General features: G+C 46.2%; 1 protein-coding gene across 1 annotated transcript in view; it reads right to left on the bottom strand.

Annotated features, from left to right (window-relative positions):
* LOC146058639 (transient receptor potential cation channel subfamily M member 2-like) overlaps window positions 1-17061 on the bottom strand; it is a 263946-nt gene that overhangs the window by 122936 nt on the left and 123949 nt on the right. The window lies entirely within an intron of this gene.

Below are 17061 nucleotides of genomic sequence, written 5' to 3'. Positions count from 1 at the left end.
CTGGATACTCACAGGTGCCCCAATCAATGAGGGCTGAGCATGGTCAGGTTACACAGAACTTCCTTGCAGCAGAGATTCACCCAGGTGCTGCAATTAATTAGCAAAGCTCAGATCACACAGAACTTTCTTGCAGCAGGGAGCAGAGCTGAACTGACAGGAGAAGTCACAAGCCAGGTAAGCACCAAACAATAACTGAATGTTGTGACACCCCTTTACTGCACAGATGGTGGGAGATGAGGTGGGAGAATGGGGCATTGGGCTGAATGAAGGGGCCCTGATACACAACTTCCAGGGTGGTAGAGGATGTTTAATATGCAGAGGAGGGGTGTATAGTGGAGTGGGCTTATTATTCATAATTTTGGTGGGAGGACAGCTTGCTTGACTGCAGATATCTCCAGTTACCGGAAATAGATTTCTTAGATTTTAATGGAATTAAAAACTAGAGAATCCCACCTACCAAATGTTATTGGGGACTAGGGGATGAGAGTTCAGGAGACAGAGCAATCTGCCAATGAGTATATAAAACTACATACCAGGTGTGTGGAGCTGGAGCAGTAACCAGCTGCTGGAAGGCTGATATCTCTGGTTGTGGGAACAGTAGAGACGGACAGAACCTGAAATATCTGACTGGGAATAGCAATTAACAGGCTTGGATGGGGACCACTGCTTTGAAGTCAGATATCTCCGGTTCCCAAGGGCCAATTTTTTTAATTCTCGTACCCATGGAAAGAGGGGACCCTCAGCTTTCAGCCTAGGGCCCTTAGACTCCTGGGGGGGTTTCCTGGGTAAACAGAAACCCCCCTGCCTACGCCACTGGCACTCCCACGCATTATTAGCGTGCCCCTCCCTCATCCAAGCATGCCCGGATGAGGGAGGTCATCGTTGACGGCGGCCATGCTGCAGCTGTAGCACAGCTGTCTCTTCCCTTGCCACCCCCCTACCTATACTCAGCAGGCATTGGCAAGATTATATCCAGCCTGATACACCCATGTCATGGCACCTCCACCACATACACACGCACACTCAAACATATATACAAACATACAGACACATTGCCCCCACAGGGAAATACTGTACACACAGGGAAATTTGCTAAGATCAAATGGATGTGACACATCAGCAATTAACTATCATTGGAATGTGCAAATTCAGCTCAAAATATAAAATGCAATTAGTTTTAACCAATCAATCCAATTTATCAATAGCAATATTTATCAATAACTCAATGTAGATAGATTAATTTGGTACTTGTGTATTATCACGGCGCCCACGATTTCCATCTTATGGCATCTTATACAATTTAAAATTGTATACCATTGTATATGGCATACAATGAGATGAGATGAGATGAGATTTTAAATTGTATAAGCACACTAATGGGGGCTTTCAATGTTAAAAGCACCCCCACGCCACCCCCACTATCAACGCCAACCCGAAGCGTGGCGAGCGCAGCCGGTACGCGTCCTCCAACCTTTTCATACCCCCACTATCCATGTCGGCGTGGAGTTGATTTCATATAGTGTGGCGAGCGCAGCGAGCCCACGAGGGGTGGCGGTACGCGTCCTCCAACCTTTTCATACCCCCAGTATCCATGTCCAGTATCCACCGAGCCTGAAGCGTGGCGAGCGGCCGCGTTTTACTTTACATGTATTACGCGCCCCCTCGCAGGGCTCGCTGCACTCGCCATGCTTTGGGCTCGGTGGCTCGCTGCGCTCGCTGCGCTCGCCACACTATATAAGATCATCTCCACGCCGACATGGATAGTGGGGGTATGAAAAGGTCGGAGGACGCGTACCGCTACCCCACGCTTCGGGTTGGCGTTAGTGGGGGTGGCGTGGGGATGCATTTAACATTGTAAGCACCCATTAGGGTGCTTATACAATTAAAAATCTTATAGGGGGGCCAATTAACATTGAAAGCACCCATTAGTGTGCTTATACAATTTAAAATCTCATCTCATCTCATTATATGCCATATACAATGGTATATAATTTTAAATTGCATAAGATCGGGTCCCATCGCAGCACATCTCATCTTATTGCATACCATATTAAGCCTTATGGTATGCAATGCGATGGGCGCCGTGATAATACACAAGTACCATTAATTTAAAATTAGATTGTATTTTTTTAAGCCTGATTGTTCTTCTTGTCTTGTTAACTTTGTGGTTAGCTGTCCCCTACATGAACAACACACACACACACACACACACACACACACATATTGGCCTAAACAAAAACAAAAAAGACACCTAGGGGTTTATTCATTAAGATGGGCGGTCTATTGAATATGATATATATATATATAATCATACTCACGCTGCAGACAAGCAGCACACAGTTATAGACGAATAAAGATACAACTGGAGGTTTAGAAAGCAACATTTCGATATTTAATCGTCATCAGGCTTAAAAAATACAGAGTGTGTCTCACCTTATATACCCCAAACAAAGCATATGTGCATGTCGATCCACATCACCGGAAGAGGGCAGTATGCATTTTACCCAGGCTGGGACAATATGGCCAATCTACAGTATATCATTATTGATCATGTGCCTCCACCACTTCATGGTGGCAATAATAGGCGAATCTAGGGGGTGGTCATTTTGTAGCTGAGGAATGGAGCTTTCCAAGGAGCCCAGCCCCGTGTATCTAGCCCCCTGGGAACCGGAGATACTGCCAGGCAAAGCTGGAACGTTTTCCCTATAGGATAACATGGGGCCCGCTAATTCCGACCCCCACCCGATTCAACGGCTGCCAGTTCCCCCTTCGGCATCACTGAAGCTCGAGGTTGATCTCAGTCGAACCCAAATCGCTGGGCCTTCAATCTGATACCAGGCTGGATCCATATGGGTTAATTGGTTCCAGGGATATTGAGGTTAAACCGTTTTTTTTTTTCATTTCTTAAATGTAATTTCATGACTGTTTACGTTCTTTGAGGGCAGATTTCTCTGGAACCAAACAGCCCAGTTTCACGGGACCAAAATCATTCGAAGCTGGTCTCATGTAAATGGGTCAGTTGGTTCCGAATATAGCTGGTTGGTTAAAGGGGGGTAGGGAGAGGGGAGTGGTTTTCTCTCCCCCTCACACCAGAAAATGCAAGGGCTAGGCTGGTGTATAAGGGGTCAGCCTGGGAATGTCCCTGCATGATCCTGGGACCATATTCCCGGGTAAATCCCTGCATTTTCTGTTGTGAAAGGGGTATTATTTCAAACAGCAGTGACCTGCAGTGCTCTGAATACAGCCGGGCAGCCCCCTGCTCTCTGCCCAGCTGTCAATGACTGTCACCCCTGCAGCTTCTGCTCCAATTGTTCTCCCCGCTTTCACCTCAGCCCGCCCCCCTTTAATCATGTGGTGCCGGCACCCGGCGTGCTCCCCCGACGTCACGGTCAACAACAGCGTGCACAATATTTCAAATGTCTACTTGGCTAGAGGGGACACCAGGAGGGGAGTGGGAGCGTGCTCTGCGCTGCGCTCTGCTCCTCTCCCCATAGAAGCAGCTGCACCGCTCTCCATCTCTCCCTGCAGCAGCAGCGAAGGCTCATTTAAAAATTTACAGTAAGTGGCACTTTTGGGGGCATTGCTTAAGGGACGCTACAAGTGGCGGTATGTGGGGGCATTATGCATAATGTGTGGTTTAATGTGTAAGGGGCATTACGGTGTGCAGCATCGTGTGTAAGGGGCATTTTGTGTGTAGCATCATGTGTAAGGGGCATTATGTGTGCAGCATCATGTGTACGGGGCATTATGTGTGCAGCATCATGTGTAATGGGTACTATGGTGTGCGGCATCATGTGTAATGGGTACTATTGTGTGCGGCATCATGTGTAATGGGTACTATGGTGTGCGGCATCATGTGTAATGGGTACTATGGTGTGCGGCATCATGTGTAATGGGTACTATGGTGTGCGGCATCATGTGTAATGGGTACTATGGTGTGCGGCATCATGTGTAATGGGTACTATGGTGTGCTGCATCATGTGTAATGGGTACTATGGTGTGCGGTATCATGTGTAATGGGTACTATAGTGTGCGGCATCATGTGTAATGGGTACTATGGTGTGCAGCATCTTGTGTAATGGGTACTACGGTGTGCAGCATCATGTGTAATGGGTACTACGGTGTGCAGCATCATGTGTAATGGGTACTACGGTGTGCGGCATCATGTGTAATGGGTACTATGGTGTGCGGCATCATGTGTAATTGGTACTATGGTGTGCAGCATCATGTGTAATGGGTACTATGGTGCACGGCATCATGTGTAATGGGTACTATGGTGTGCGGCATCATGTGTAATGGGTACTACGGTGTGCGGCATCATGTGTAATGGGTACTATGGTGTGCGGCATCATGTGTAATAGGTACTATGGTGTGCGGCATCATGTGTAATGGGTACTATGGTGCGCGGCATCATGTGTAATGGGTACTACAGTGTGCGGCATCATGTGTAATGGGTACTATGGTGTGCGGCATCATGTGTAAGGGGCATTTTGTGTGTAGCATCATGTGTAAGGGGCATTATGTGTGCCGCATCATGTGTAAGGGACATTATGTGTGCAGCATCATGTGTAATGGGTACTATGGTGTGCGGCATCATGTGTAATGGGTACTATGGTGTGCGGCATCATGTGTAATGGGTACTATGGTGTGCGGCATCATGTGTAATGGGTACTATGGTGTGCGGCATCATGTGTAATGGGTACTATGGTGTGCGGCATCATGTGTAATGGGTACTACGGTGTGCGGCATCATGTGTAATGGGTACTATGGTGTGCGGCATCATGTGTAATAGGTACTATGGTGTGCGGCATCATGTGTAATGGGTACTATGGTGCGCGGCATCATGTGTAATGGGTACTACAGTGTGCGGCATCATGTGTAATGGGTACTATGGTGTGCGGCATCATGTGTAAGGGGCATTTTGTGTGTAGCATCATGTGTAAGGGGCATTATGTGTGCCGCATCATGTGTAAGGGGCATTATGTGTGCAGCATCATGTGTAATGGGTACTAAGGTGCACGGCATCATGTGTAATGGGTACTATAGTGTGCGGCATCATGTGTAATGGGTACTACGGTGTGCGGCATCATGTGTAATGGGTACTATGGTGTGCGGCATCATGTGTAATGGGTACTACGGTGTGCGGCATCATGTGTAATGGGTACTATGGTGTGCGGCATCATGTGTAATAGGTACTATGGTGTGCGGCATCATGTGTAATGGGTACTATGGTGCGCGGCATCATGTGTAATGGGTACTACAGTGTGCGGCATCATGTGTAATGGGTACTATGGTGTGCGGCATCATGTGTAATGGGTACTATGGTGTGCGGCATCATGTGTAATAGGTACTATGGTGTGCGGCATCATGTGTAATGGGTACTATGGTGTGCGGCATCTTGTGTAATGGGTACTATGGTGTGCGGCATCATGTGTAATGGGTACTATGGTGTGCGGCATCATGTGTAATGGGTACTATGGTGTGCGGCATCATGTGTAATGGGTACTATGGTGTGCGGCATCATGTGTAATGGGTACTATGGTGTGCGGCATCATGTGTAATAGGTACTATGGTGTGCGGCATCATGTGTAATGGGTACTATGGTGTGCGGCATCATGTGTAATAGGTTCTATGGTGTGCGGCATCATGTGTAATGGGTACTATGGTGCCATCAAGCAAGAACACCCTAGCAATGAGCACGTAGGTAAGCAGCACTTATGTGGCAAATATGTAATGGGCATTACGGTTTGTTATATATTATGTAATGGGCATTACGGTTTGTTATATAGTATGTAATGGGCATCATGATGTGTGGCACAATGTGTAATGGGCATTATGGTGTGTGGCCTTATGTGTAATTGGCATTAGGGCGTGTGGCTTTATGTGTAATTGGTATTACGGCGTGTGGCTTTATGTGTAATGGGTATTACGGAGTTTGCTAAAATGTGTAATGGGCATTACTGTGTATGGCAGGGGTTCCCAATCTTTTTTTAATCACGGCACCCTAGAGTATAAGAATTTTTTTCGCGGCACCCCTAGGCCAAATTTATTTTAATTCGATTGGATTTATATGCGATTCTTAGGGTCAGTTATGTGGAAAAGGGCAGGAATTGCTTCTATTTGTACACATTTTATGATTGGCAGCCACCAGCACTGGTTTTGCTTATAAATAATTAACCATTAATAATTTGAGTTGGTCCTGGACCACCAACCCAGGGCACCCCTGCATGTGTCCTGAGGCACCCCAGGGAGCCACGGCACACAGTTTGGGAACCACTGGTGTATGGTCTAAAGTGTAATACCACACCCCTTTTTGTGATGCCATGCCTCCTTCCCACGAGGCCATGCCCCCTTTTTGGCGCGCGGCTATGCCAAGCAAAGGTCCCCCTACTGTTAGGTCTAGATCTGGGACCACCCATTACCATAATTCTAGATTCGTCTATAGTGGCAATAGGTCACTGTATCCACTGCAATGTGAATGGAGTTGGACTCACAGTATGCCAGGATTCTAGTAAGATTTTTGTATGTTTGGTATATATTTTTGTATGCTTTGTATATGTATATATGGCTGTTTATTATGTGCTTCTCTTTAGCCATAGTCTGCTTTGTATTGTATTATACGGCGATCTCCACTGCGGCGCTGGTGTTGGTTGCTCTTAGTGGTGGATTAGCTACGGGGTGATAGGGGCGGTCGCCCTGGGGCCCCCACACATCTGGGGGCCCCCCACACCCGCGACCCCACTGCTGCGGTGGCAGGTCACAGGTGGCAGGCAGTGCGGTCTGGCAGCGCAGGGTGGGTAGCGCTGGCGGGCAGGGGGTCCCTGCGACATATGTGAAGTGAGCGGCGGGGTCCCTGCAGCAGATGGGAACTAGTTACTAGTTCCCATCTGCTGCAGAGACTACACCGCTCATTTCACATATGCCGCAGGGACAGTGGCGTAACTAATAAGTATTCGGAAACCTGCCCGCCCCCCCCTCCCAAATAGGGATAACACCACTCCCCCCTATGTGGTTAAGAAACCCCCCCCCTCCCGTGCGGCCGCCGCCTCTAGCATCTTCAAAAACTGTCCTTCTTATGGGGGGCAGCCATTTTCCAAATGTCACTTTTTTATAAGCAGCAGGAGCCGGTAGAGCCAGGACCCGCAAGACAGCCGGGATCTGCAAGGCAGGAGGTACCGGCCGCATGGGGTGGGGGGTGGGGGTTGAACCCTTTTTTTTTTTTTTTTTTTTAAACCCATAGGGGGGTGTTAATCCTACTGGGGGGGGGGGCACACACCTTAATCTGGCCCTGGTTGCGCTAGTCTGGTGATGTCATTGTCTGGGGCCGGTATCCAGGACACGGCATCAGCGTTGTTGCCGGGATGTCCTGGTGATGATACTTGATGTGGCGCACCAGACTGACGCATACTGCCCTCTTCTGGTGGTGTGGATCGGCATGCATGTGTGCTTTGTTTGGGGTGTATTATATTTGTTGCTTTCTAAACGTCCTGTGTGATCCTTATTCATCTATAACTGTGTGCTGCTACTGCTGATACCACAGATTTTCGAGGGAGGAGGTGGGGATAAAGATGCAAATCATGTAATTTAGCCCCGCCCCTTCCTCAAAGATATGGGAATTGTCGTACTGGGGGTTGATGGCATCTACATCAGGCCCCGCCCCCAAAGTGCTGCTATCAGTCTCTTCTCCGGGCTTCTCCCAGAGAGCAGGTTTTAAAAGTAGGCAACTCTGATATATACACACACTATATATATATATATATATATATATATATATATATATATATATATATATATATATATATATATATATATATATATATATATATATATAAAAAAAGAAGTGTATAAAGAGAGCGCTGAATAAGAACCTCCACCTTAGTGTGTTATACAACAGTGGGTACAAATTTATACAACTTGTAAAATGATTTTATTAAAACATATTGTAGTCGATGTCAGATAGTATTGATGGTACATTTAAGGTACATGAATTACAGATGAGTCGGGACCCAACGCGTTTCGTCGCTGTACGACTTCCCAAGGGGTAATAGACTCGAATTTTTTTTTGAGCTTTAAAAGATATATGTAGAGTTTTTAGAAAAACTTTTGTTTGACGCTATGATGACGTCCTTGGATGCCGGAAATAAAGATCCTGCAGAAAGGCTGGATTCGCTGTCCAAAAACGTAATAAATACCGGAGGTGTACCTCTAGATCCTTTCCCGTGTCTGACTGCAGACAGACACGGGAAAGGATCTAGAGGTACACCTCTGCAGGATCTTTATTTCCGGCATCCAAGGACCGACCACCCGAAATCCCGACAAGGGGGGGACGTGGATCGCCCCCCCTTGCGGGCATGCTGCGCTCACCACGCAGCGGGCTAGGTGCCTCGCTATGCTCGGCACACTAATTTATTCTCCCTCCGGGGGTGTCGTGGACACCCCCGGAGGGAGAAAGTGTTGGGATTTAAGTGGTCGGGATTTCAGTGGTCGGGATTCTGAACGCCGGGATCCCGACCGCCGGGATTTACACTGCATTATATATATATATATATATATATATATATATATATATATATATATATATATATATATATATATATAACTCCAGGTATGCCGGCACTGTAATAGAAATAACTGCTCCAGTGCCACAATCTAAAGAAAGAGCACTCCGAGACTATCGAAGTCCCTTCCTCAGACAACGCTGCAGGTTACTGACCTAATACAGATTTGCGTGATTGACTTTATCATAGTCTCTGAGTGCTCTTTCTCTTTGGACACACACACACACATATATATTTCTTCCTACTTCATGGCAGCCATTACATTGGATTCATCCCTCTCTTTCTCCCAATTAGACAGGTAGTTTTCCCCCCCAGGATCTAGCTCCTCCTCTTCCTCCTCCCTATATAGCTGAGTATCCCTTGTATTAACTCCCTTGTATCCATGGTCTTTGTCCCGTCTCTTCTGTCTGTAATAGGTAGTTTAGCTTAGTGTTTGTTATTTTGTGTTCCAGTGAGCTGGTTATCGTTTGTAGGAGAAGAGGTTTTGTGTCAAGATTGCATTAAGAAAGGAGAATCAGGTCCTAGTGTGTCATCTCAAATGACTGAATTAATGAGCTGGATGAAAAAGAATTCTGTTACCAAGGACGAGTTTTTGAGTACTTAAAGATCTAGGTTACAGACCAGCTTGGAAAGAGATGAAGAGTGTGGATCTGGAGAGGTTTACTCTGATAAGGAATAGAATAGAATAGAATCAACTTTATTGGCCATGTATGCTTGCGCACACTAGGAATTTTTCTTGGATTACAGTGCAGCATCAAGCAGGGATGAAAGGGGGGGAGGGAGACATTACATATATTACATAAAGACATTACAAGCATTTCATTTCTAGCTACGACTATGGTGGTCAGGTCGCCAAGTAGGGACATGTTGTTTGGCTGTTGATATTGGGATTGCATTCGCTTTGATTGGATTGTTCAGGTGATGGACGGCTAACAGAAAGAAGCTTCTCGCGGATCTGGACGTTTTGAAGGAGATGGACCTCAACTGTCTTCTGGATGGTAGGATGTCGAACAGGTTGTGACCAGGATGCAGCTTGTCGTTTGCGATCTTCTCAGCACGTTTCCTTACCCTGGATGAGAACAGATCCCTTATTGGCGGGAGGTCGGTCCCTATGATCCTTTCCGAGTCTTGTGATTCTAGTGCAGAATCAGCTGAAGTTATGAAAGATGAGCGATTGTTTAACCGGGAATTGGTGAAAATGGTGTTAAAAACCTCTAAACTCTAAACTATAAATCAGAGTTTGATGCCTTGTTCAAGGATAAATCAAAGAAAGGCAGATGTTTTCCCATACACAAAGTTGTCAAGGATCTACTGTCTAAAGAAAGGCTTAATGCGGACAAGAGAGTGGGATCATTTAAGAGTCGATAACATGTATCCCATTGATGAAGAGGACTTTATAAAGTGGTGTAGTATCCTGAAAATGTACGCAGCGGTGTCTGAGAGTACTACACGGACTACGCTATCCCTTTAGAGGATGGAGCTTCCTTAAAGGATGCGATAGAAAAGAAAATGGAGAGTTCTTTAAAACGGTTGCATATTTCTAGCTCAGTTTCTATGAAATCAGGAGTGGCCATATCCTCTCTTTCCAGAGCGCTTAGAATTTGGTGCACCTCGTTAAAGGAAGATTTACAGGATAAAACTTCTGTAAAAAATTAGCTCAAGTCCAGTTAGCAGTGGACTATATTTGTGAAGCATCCTTGGATGTGCTGGACTTTTCGGATAAGTCACTAACATCAGGTGTGGTGGCCAGAAGAGCCTTATGTTAAAATCATGGGCGGCAGACTCTCACTCCAAAAACAAACTTGCCACACTCCCATATGAAGGAGCTTTTCTATTTGGAAGCAAGTTGGATCAGATGATCCAGAGAATGTCTGGAGGCAAGTTGTTAAGATTGCCACAGGACAGAAGGGGAAGATTTCCTTATTATTCTGACAGACAGTCATCCAGGCAAGCCAGATCATACAGGCCTGGTAGGCCATTTTGTGAAAGGCATGCTTCAGCTACATCCAGAACATTTTTTCACCAATCGGTCAAGCGGAGAGGCAAAAATTCCAGAGCTGGTCAAAAGCAGTGACGGTGCATATCCCTTGGAGCAGTTCCCAGTGGCAGGAAGACTGTTACAATCTGCACACATTTGGGACCAAACCATTTGGGACAGTTGGGTGCTAGAAGTGGTTACCAGAGGGTATCGGCTGGAGTTTCTTTTAAGGCCAAGGATTGCAAATTTTTTAAGTTCCAAGCTTCCTCTTTCAAAGACAGAGAGGGAAGCTCTAAATTTGAGTTTAAGGGGTCTACACTGAAAGTGCATATTTCTGCTTTAAGTGCATTACTGGATAGGAGACTTGCGGAACATAGTCTGGTAAAGGCTATTAAAAGAATTCAACCGAAGATTAGGTCTATTGTTCCTCAATGGGACCTTAATTTAGTTTTGAATGGATTAATGTTGGTACTTTTTAGCCATCGGATAGGACCAATTTGAAGTTTCTGACATGGAAAGTTACCTTCCTGATAGCAATTACGTCAGCCAGAAGAATATGTGAACTGCAAGCTTTGTGCATAAAGAATCAATATCTAAAGATATTTCTTGATAGAGGTGCCTAAGGTGGTGTCATCTTTCCATGTGAATCAGGAAATTGTTTTACCATGCTTTTGTCCAAATCCTTCAAACAGGAAGGAAGAAAACTTACATACGTTGGATGTGGTCAGGGCCATCAAAATTATTTAGATAGGTCTAGCAGTTTTAGGCAGACTGAATCTTTGTTTATAATTCCTCAAGGAGCAAAGAAAGGATTCGCTCCGTCGAAACAGAATATTTCGAGATGGCTCAAGGAAGTAATTTCATTTACTTACAAGAAGGTAGGACATGTGAGTCCAGAAGGTATAAAGGTACACTCAACTAGGGCAATGGTGGTTTCATGGGCAAGAGAGGCGAAGGTTTCAGCTAAGGAAATATGCCAGACGGCTACTTGGTCATCTTTGCACACCTTCTCCAAGCATTATGCTCTAGATGTGTCCGAGGCTCATTTTGGAAGTGAAGTGTTGCGACAAGCCTTGGCTTGAGGTATTGTATTACCCTCCCTACTGCTTTGGTACATCCCAATGTAATGGTTGCCATGAAGTAGGAAGAAGAAAGCAACGGATTATACGATAATTCCTTTTCTTCGGAGTACTTCATGGCAGCCCAGATTTAGCCCTCCCTGTGGATGTTTTTTTCCCCTAGGATCTGAGGCAGAGACATTCAAAGACTATGGATACAAGGGAGGTACTCAGCTATATAGGGAGGAGGAAGAGGAGGAGGAGCTAGATCCTGGGGGGGGGAAATACCTGTCTAATTGGAAGAGAGAGAGGGATGAACCCAAAGTAATGGCTGCCATGAAGTATTCCGAAGAAAAGGAATTATTGTAAGTACAGTATAATCCGTAGCTACAACGGGGGGGGGGGGGCATGGGAGGACAGTGCACATGATTGCACATCCCATTATTTGCAAGGCTTCAAATAGGCGGAGCCTAAAGCCGGAGGGGTGGGGCTTAAATAGCAGCCTAAAGCAGCATCTTTTTTTAGCATAAAAAAGAAAACTGGTCTGTCAGGGGTGGTTTCTGGGTAAACTTCTAAACTATATTTGTATGAGTCTGCACATAATCAAAAAAGAATGGTTTAGGTGATATCAGTTAGAGAAAGACCAGCATAGATCAAATCTTAAGTTGTTTAATACCTTGATCTCAGGGTTGGTGGTGCTCCCATAATAAGTTCATAAATTGTGGGGGGTCCTTGCACAAGGGTGTAAGAGAAGACTTATTATGTATTTTTGGGGGGCACTCTTTAATGTGGTTTGTATAGTTGTTATACTTAAAAACTAACTTTTATTCGGTATGTCTTAAAATAAATGGTGCTTTTATTATTTTTAAATTTTAATTAAATAAAAATGACAGTATAGTACAAGAAAGAGGAATATTTTGTCTCCCCTCTATGTCCCAGTCCACTCAATTTCAACAATTTATTCTGTCAATATTTCCAGTTTGCAAATATATTATTGAAAAAAATCTCAATGCGCTATGGAAATATCTAGGGTCATTGCTGCCTTCATCCAAACAGTTACAGTTTGTCTCCATTTTGTCTCCTTCACAGTAATGAAAGATTCCTTTCTCATTAAATTGGCAGACTGCAGTTTGTTTTGTTACAATAACAAATTTAGACATTGATGTCTCTCATTTGTCAGAAACAGAGTAGCCACAGCACACTTATGTTTGGATATACAAATATACACTGTTGCGCTTGAGACTAAAATTGTATCGCTAAAGGCCCATACACACTTGAAGATTTTCATTTCAAAAGACTTTGCCAAAATCTCTGAAAGATATATTTGTCACCAAAGTAGTGCGTACACACTGAACTATTTTCCCCAAAGAGCAAGAGATTTTCAGGAGGCGAAAGACTTTGCTGAAAATCTTTCATATAAAAGGCTATTTACATAATGGGCAGGGTTTGTATTCCAAGGGTGGGAGCAGGGGCCATTTTATTCAGTGCATTTCTGTTCTAGGGGCCTGATTCAGAACTGATCGCTGGGCTGTGTATATTCGGAGGCCAGCAAACAGGTAAACGCTACCTGACTCTGCTCCGACTGGGCAACATCCCGCCCATTTGCACAACTACCATTTCATTTGCCACCGTGCACGTAGGAAGAAATCCATTCACCTTCCCCAGCAATGTATACATTACCGCCACAACAAAATATACATTGGGGGGCAGTGGCGGTGGTAACATATACATTGTTGACCTGCGCCGGCAGTGTATACATTAACGCCATAAAAATATACATTGATGGCCAGTGGCAATGGTCTCATATACATTGCTGGTCTGCTCCAGCAGTGTTTACATTAATAACTATTATCACAATACATTGGTGCGCAGCAGTGTTTAAAGTGGTGAAATTCGCTTCCCTGACTCTTCCCCCCCCCCCCCCCCCATTATGTCACAGCCACACAGTCAGGAAAAGAATAATGTGGCCACATAATACCACCCCTGATTCAAATAATGCCCCACAGTGCAAAACAACCCAACACCTAATAAAAACTGAACATTTTGTGCCAAAAATTTTAGGGCATGGCTTTATGGGACAGGGACACAGAAATGCACACAGTAATGCCAATTACACATTATGCCACACACCGTAATGTCCATTATACTATATGCCAAACACGGTAATGCCCATTTCACAATATGCCAAACATGGTAAAGCCCATTTTTTATTATGCCACATAAGTGCCGCTTACATACATGCTCATTGCCAGGTATTACATTCTCAGTGCCAGGGGTAACATGCCCAGTGCCAGAGGTGTGCACTCTGTGGGAAAGGAGACAGCAGGGCAGAGCGGTGGGAAACCCGGATGTCTCAGAACAGGTCCGTCCGTCCGTGGTGCGGCTATTTCAAATTACTTGCGAGCCAATCGGTGCTCGCGGCCCGGCAGCTCGTCATTTGTTGCCGCCCCGCGAGCTCTGATTGGCTCACGAGCCGTGAGTTGGCACATAATTTTAAAATAGCTATGCCACGGACGGATGGACCTGCTCTGAGACATCCGGATTTCCCACCGCTCTGCTCGGCTGTCAGCTGTTTAGCGATGCGGATGGAGGCGGAACCATTCTACCTCCAAAATAAAACTGATGGAACGCACTTCCGCCCAGTTCCTGCTCCCTTTAACCCTGGTGGGCAGTGGTGCCCATAATATATACATTGCTGGCCTGTGTCAACAATGTATATATTACTGGTGATGCCACTAAAATATATATTGCTGGCATGTGCCAGCAATGTATATATTACTGGCTAATTCATAATTATTTGTGGGCAGCAAGCAAATAATAATCATTGGTGCCCAGTGGTGCCAATAATATATACATTGCTGGCCTGTGCCAGCAATGTATATATTACTGGCTTATAAGTAACATTACATTGGTGGCAAGTGGTGCTAGCAATATATACATTGCTGGCATGTGCCAGCAATGTATATATTACTGCCTTAAAAATGTAACATTGGTGCCCAGTGGTGCTAGCAATATATACATTGCTGGCATATGCCAGCAATGTATATATTACTGCCTTAAAAATGTAACGTTGGTGCCCAGTGGTTCCAGCAATATATACATTGCTGACATATGCCAGCAATGTATATATTAGTGCTTTAAACATAAAACATTGGTGGCCAGCAGTGCCCCCTGCTCTCAGTGCTCTGTGTTAAGCATAGCAGGGGGGCGGGGCCAGCAGAGTGTGTTGCCGGGTGAGGGAGAAGTGCTCCGTGGTGAGCACTGAGCAGGAGGGCAGGACAAGCAGACAGGCAGGGACTCGGAGCAGGATGCATGGAGCCGGCGCAGCAGCACTTGGACAGGGTGAGTATTATGACAGGCGGGGGCTGGGGGCGGTGCGGGGCGGCGGGGCGGTCCGCCGGGCTGAAAGTGGTTAATCTTTCAGCCCGGCAGGCGTACACACATGGCGATGATGGATGAAAAACCATCCATCATCGCCACATCTGCTGGTAAAACCAGCAGATTAACCACTTTCCTAGCGATGATGCGGGAGCGCGCATCATCGCTAGTCGGCAATCTCCGGGGCATACACACTGAGCGATTTTCAGCTGAAAATCGTCAAGTGTGTATGGGCCTTAAGTTCTAGTACCAAAGTTTTTTTTTCAGATTGTTGAAATGTGTTTCTATATTAGGAAATATAACAGAGGAAAGATATAATTTGTGCATTTCTCTCACCCCGGATCTATTCTGCTCTTCAGTATCATGTATGTACGTCAAATACTGAGTGAGAGTTAGATCCTTCCGTCCTACCAGCACTAAAGTAAAGATATAAAGTATCGTCAGCCTCTATTTGTCAACGAATCACTGCTCGGGTGTCTCTGTTGCAATACTGCAGCGCAGATTCAAATTTCATTTAATATCTTACAGTTTGTATTCTTGTTGTTAAATTTATCATATAGGTTTCTTTATTACATAGACACACTGTGCCCTGATCTAGGGTCTAAGGTGCTGAGATATATGCAAACAAACAATTTTATGCAGGATTATCTTCCTTAGCAATATACAAGTTTGCCAGAAATGCATTTCTTCTGACTAAAAAGCTGTTCCGTGAGTGGGACAACTACAGACGCTGCACTTTAATTGATTGCCTACTTATTGAGTTTTTGACAAACGTAGATATTGCCAAGGAAGATTGTGACTGACAGTTTATTTATTTTCTGTTAAACTTGTATATTGCTAAGGAAGATAAAACTGCATAATCAGTATACTCAGCACCAATCAGTGTACTCAGCCACAGCCACCATCCCTGTCCTCAGCCACAGCCCCATCCTCTGCTAAAGCCTCCTGATCTCAGCCACAGCACCCCATCACTGTCATCAGCCACAGCTCCCTCATCATCCTTCGCCACAGCCCCCCACCACTGAGCTCAGCCACAGCCCCCATCACTGTTCTCAGCCACAGCCCCATCACTGTCCTCACCTACAGCCTCCTGATCTCAGCCACAGCCCCCCATCACTGTCATCAGCCACAGCTCCCTCATCATCCATCGCCACAGCCCCCCACCACTGAGCTCAGCCACAGCCCCCATCACTGTTCTCAGCCACAGCCCCATCACTGTCCTCACCTACAGCCTCCTGATCTCAGCCACAGCCCCCCATCACTGTCATCAGCCACAGCTCCCTCATCATCCATCGCCACAGCCCCCCACCACTGAGCTCAGCCACAGCCCCCATCACTGTTCTCAGCCACAGCCCCTTCACTGTCCTCACCTACAGCCTCCTGATCTCAGCCACAGCCCCCCATCACTGTCATCAGCCACAGCTCCCTCATCATCCATCGCCACAGCCCCCCACCACTGAGCTCAGCCACAGCCCCCATCACTGTTCTCAGCCATAGCCCCATCACTGTCCTCACCTACAGCCTCCTGATCTCAGCCACAGCCCCCCATCACTGTCATCAGCCACAGCTCCCTCATCATCCTTAGCCACAGCCCCCATCACTGTTATCAGCCATAGGCCCCATCACTGTCCTCAGCCACAGCCCCATCACTGTCCTCAGCTATAGCCCCATCACTGTTTTCAGCTACAGCCCCCATCACTGTCCTCAGCCACAGCTCCCTCATCATCCTTAGCCACAGCCCCCATCACTGAGCTCAGCCACAGCCCCCATCTCTGAGCTCAGCCACAGCCCCCTCACTGTCCTCAACCACAGCCCCATCCTCAGCTACAGCCTACTGATCTCAGCCACAGCCCCCCATCACTGTCATCAGCCACAGCTCCCTCATCATCCTTAGTCACAGCCCCCATCACTGAGCTCAGCCACAGCCCCCATCTCTGAGCTCAGCCACAGCCCCCATCACTGTCCTCAGCCAAAGCCCCATCCTCAGCTACAGCCTCCTGATCTCAGCCACAGCCCCCCATCACTGTCATCAGCCACAGCTCCCTCATCATCCTTAGCCACAGCCCCCATCACTGAGCTCAGCCACAGC

The sequence above is a fragment of the Crinia signifera genome, chromosome 2 (genome assembly GCF_055691185.1).
Source record: "Crinia signifera chromosome 2, ASM5569118v1, whole genome shotgun sequence".
In the NCBI taxonomy this organism is placed as follows: domain Eukaryota; kingdom Metazoa; phylum Chordata; class Amphibia; order Anura; family Myobatrachidae; genus Crinia; species Crinia signifera.
This window is presented reverse-complemented; position numbering and strand designations above follow the sequence as displayed.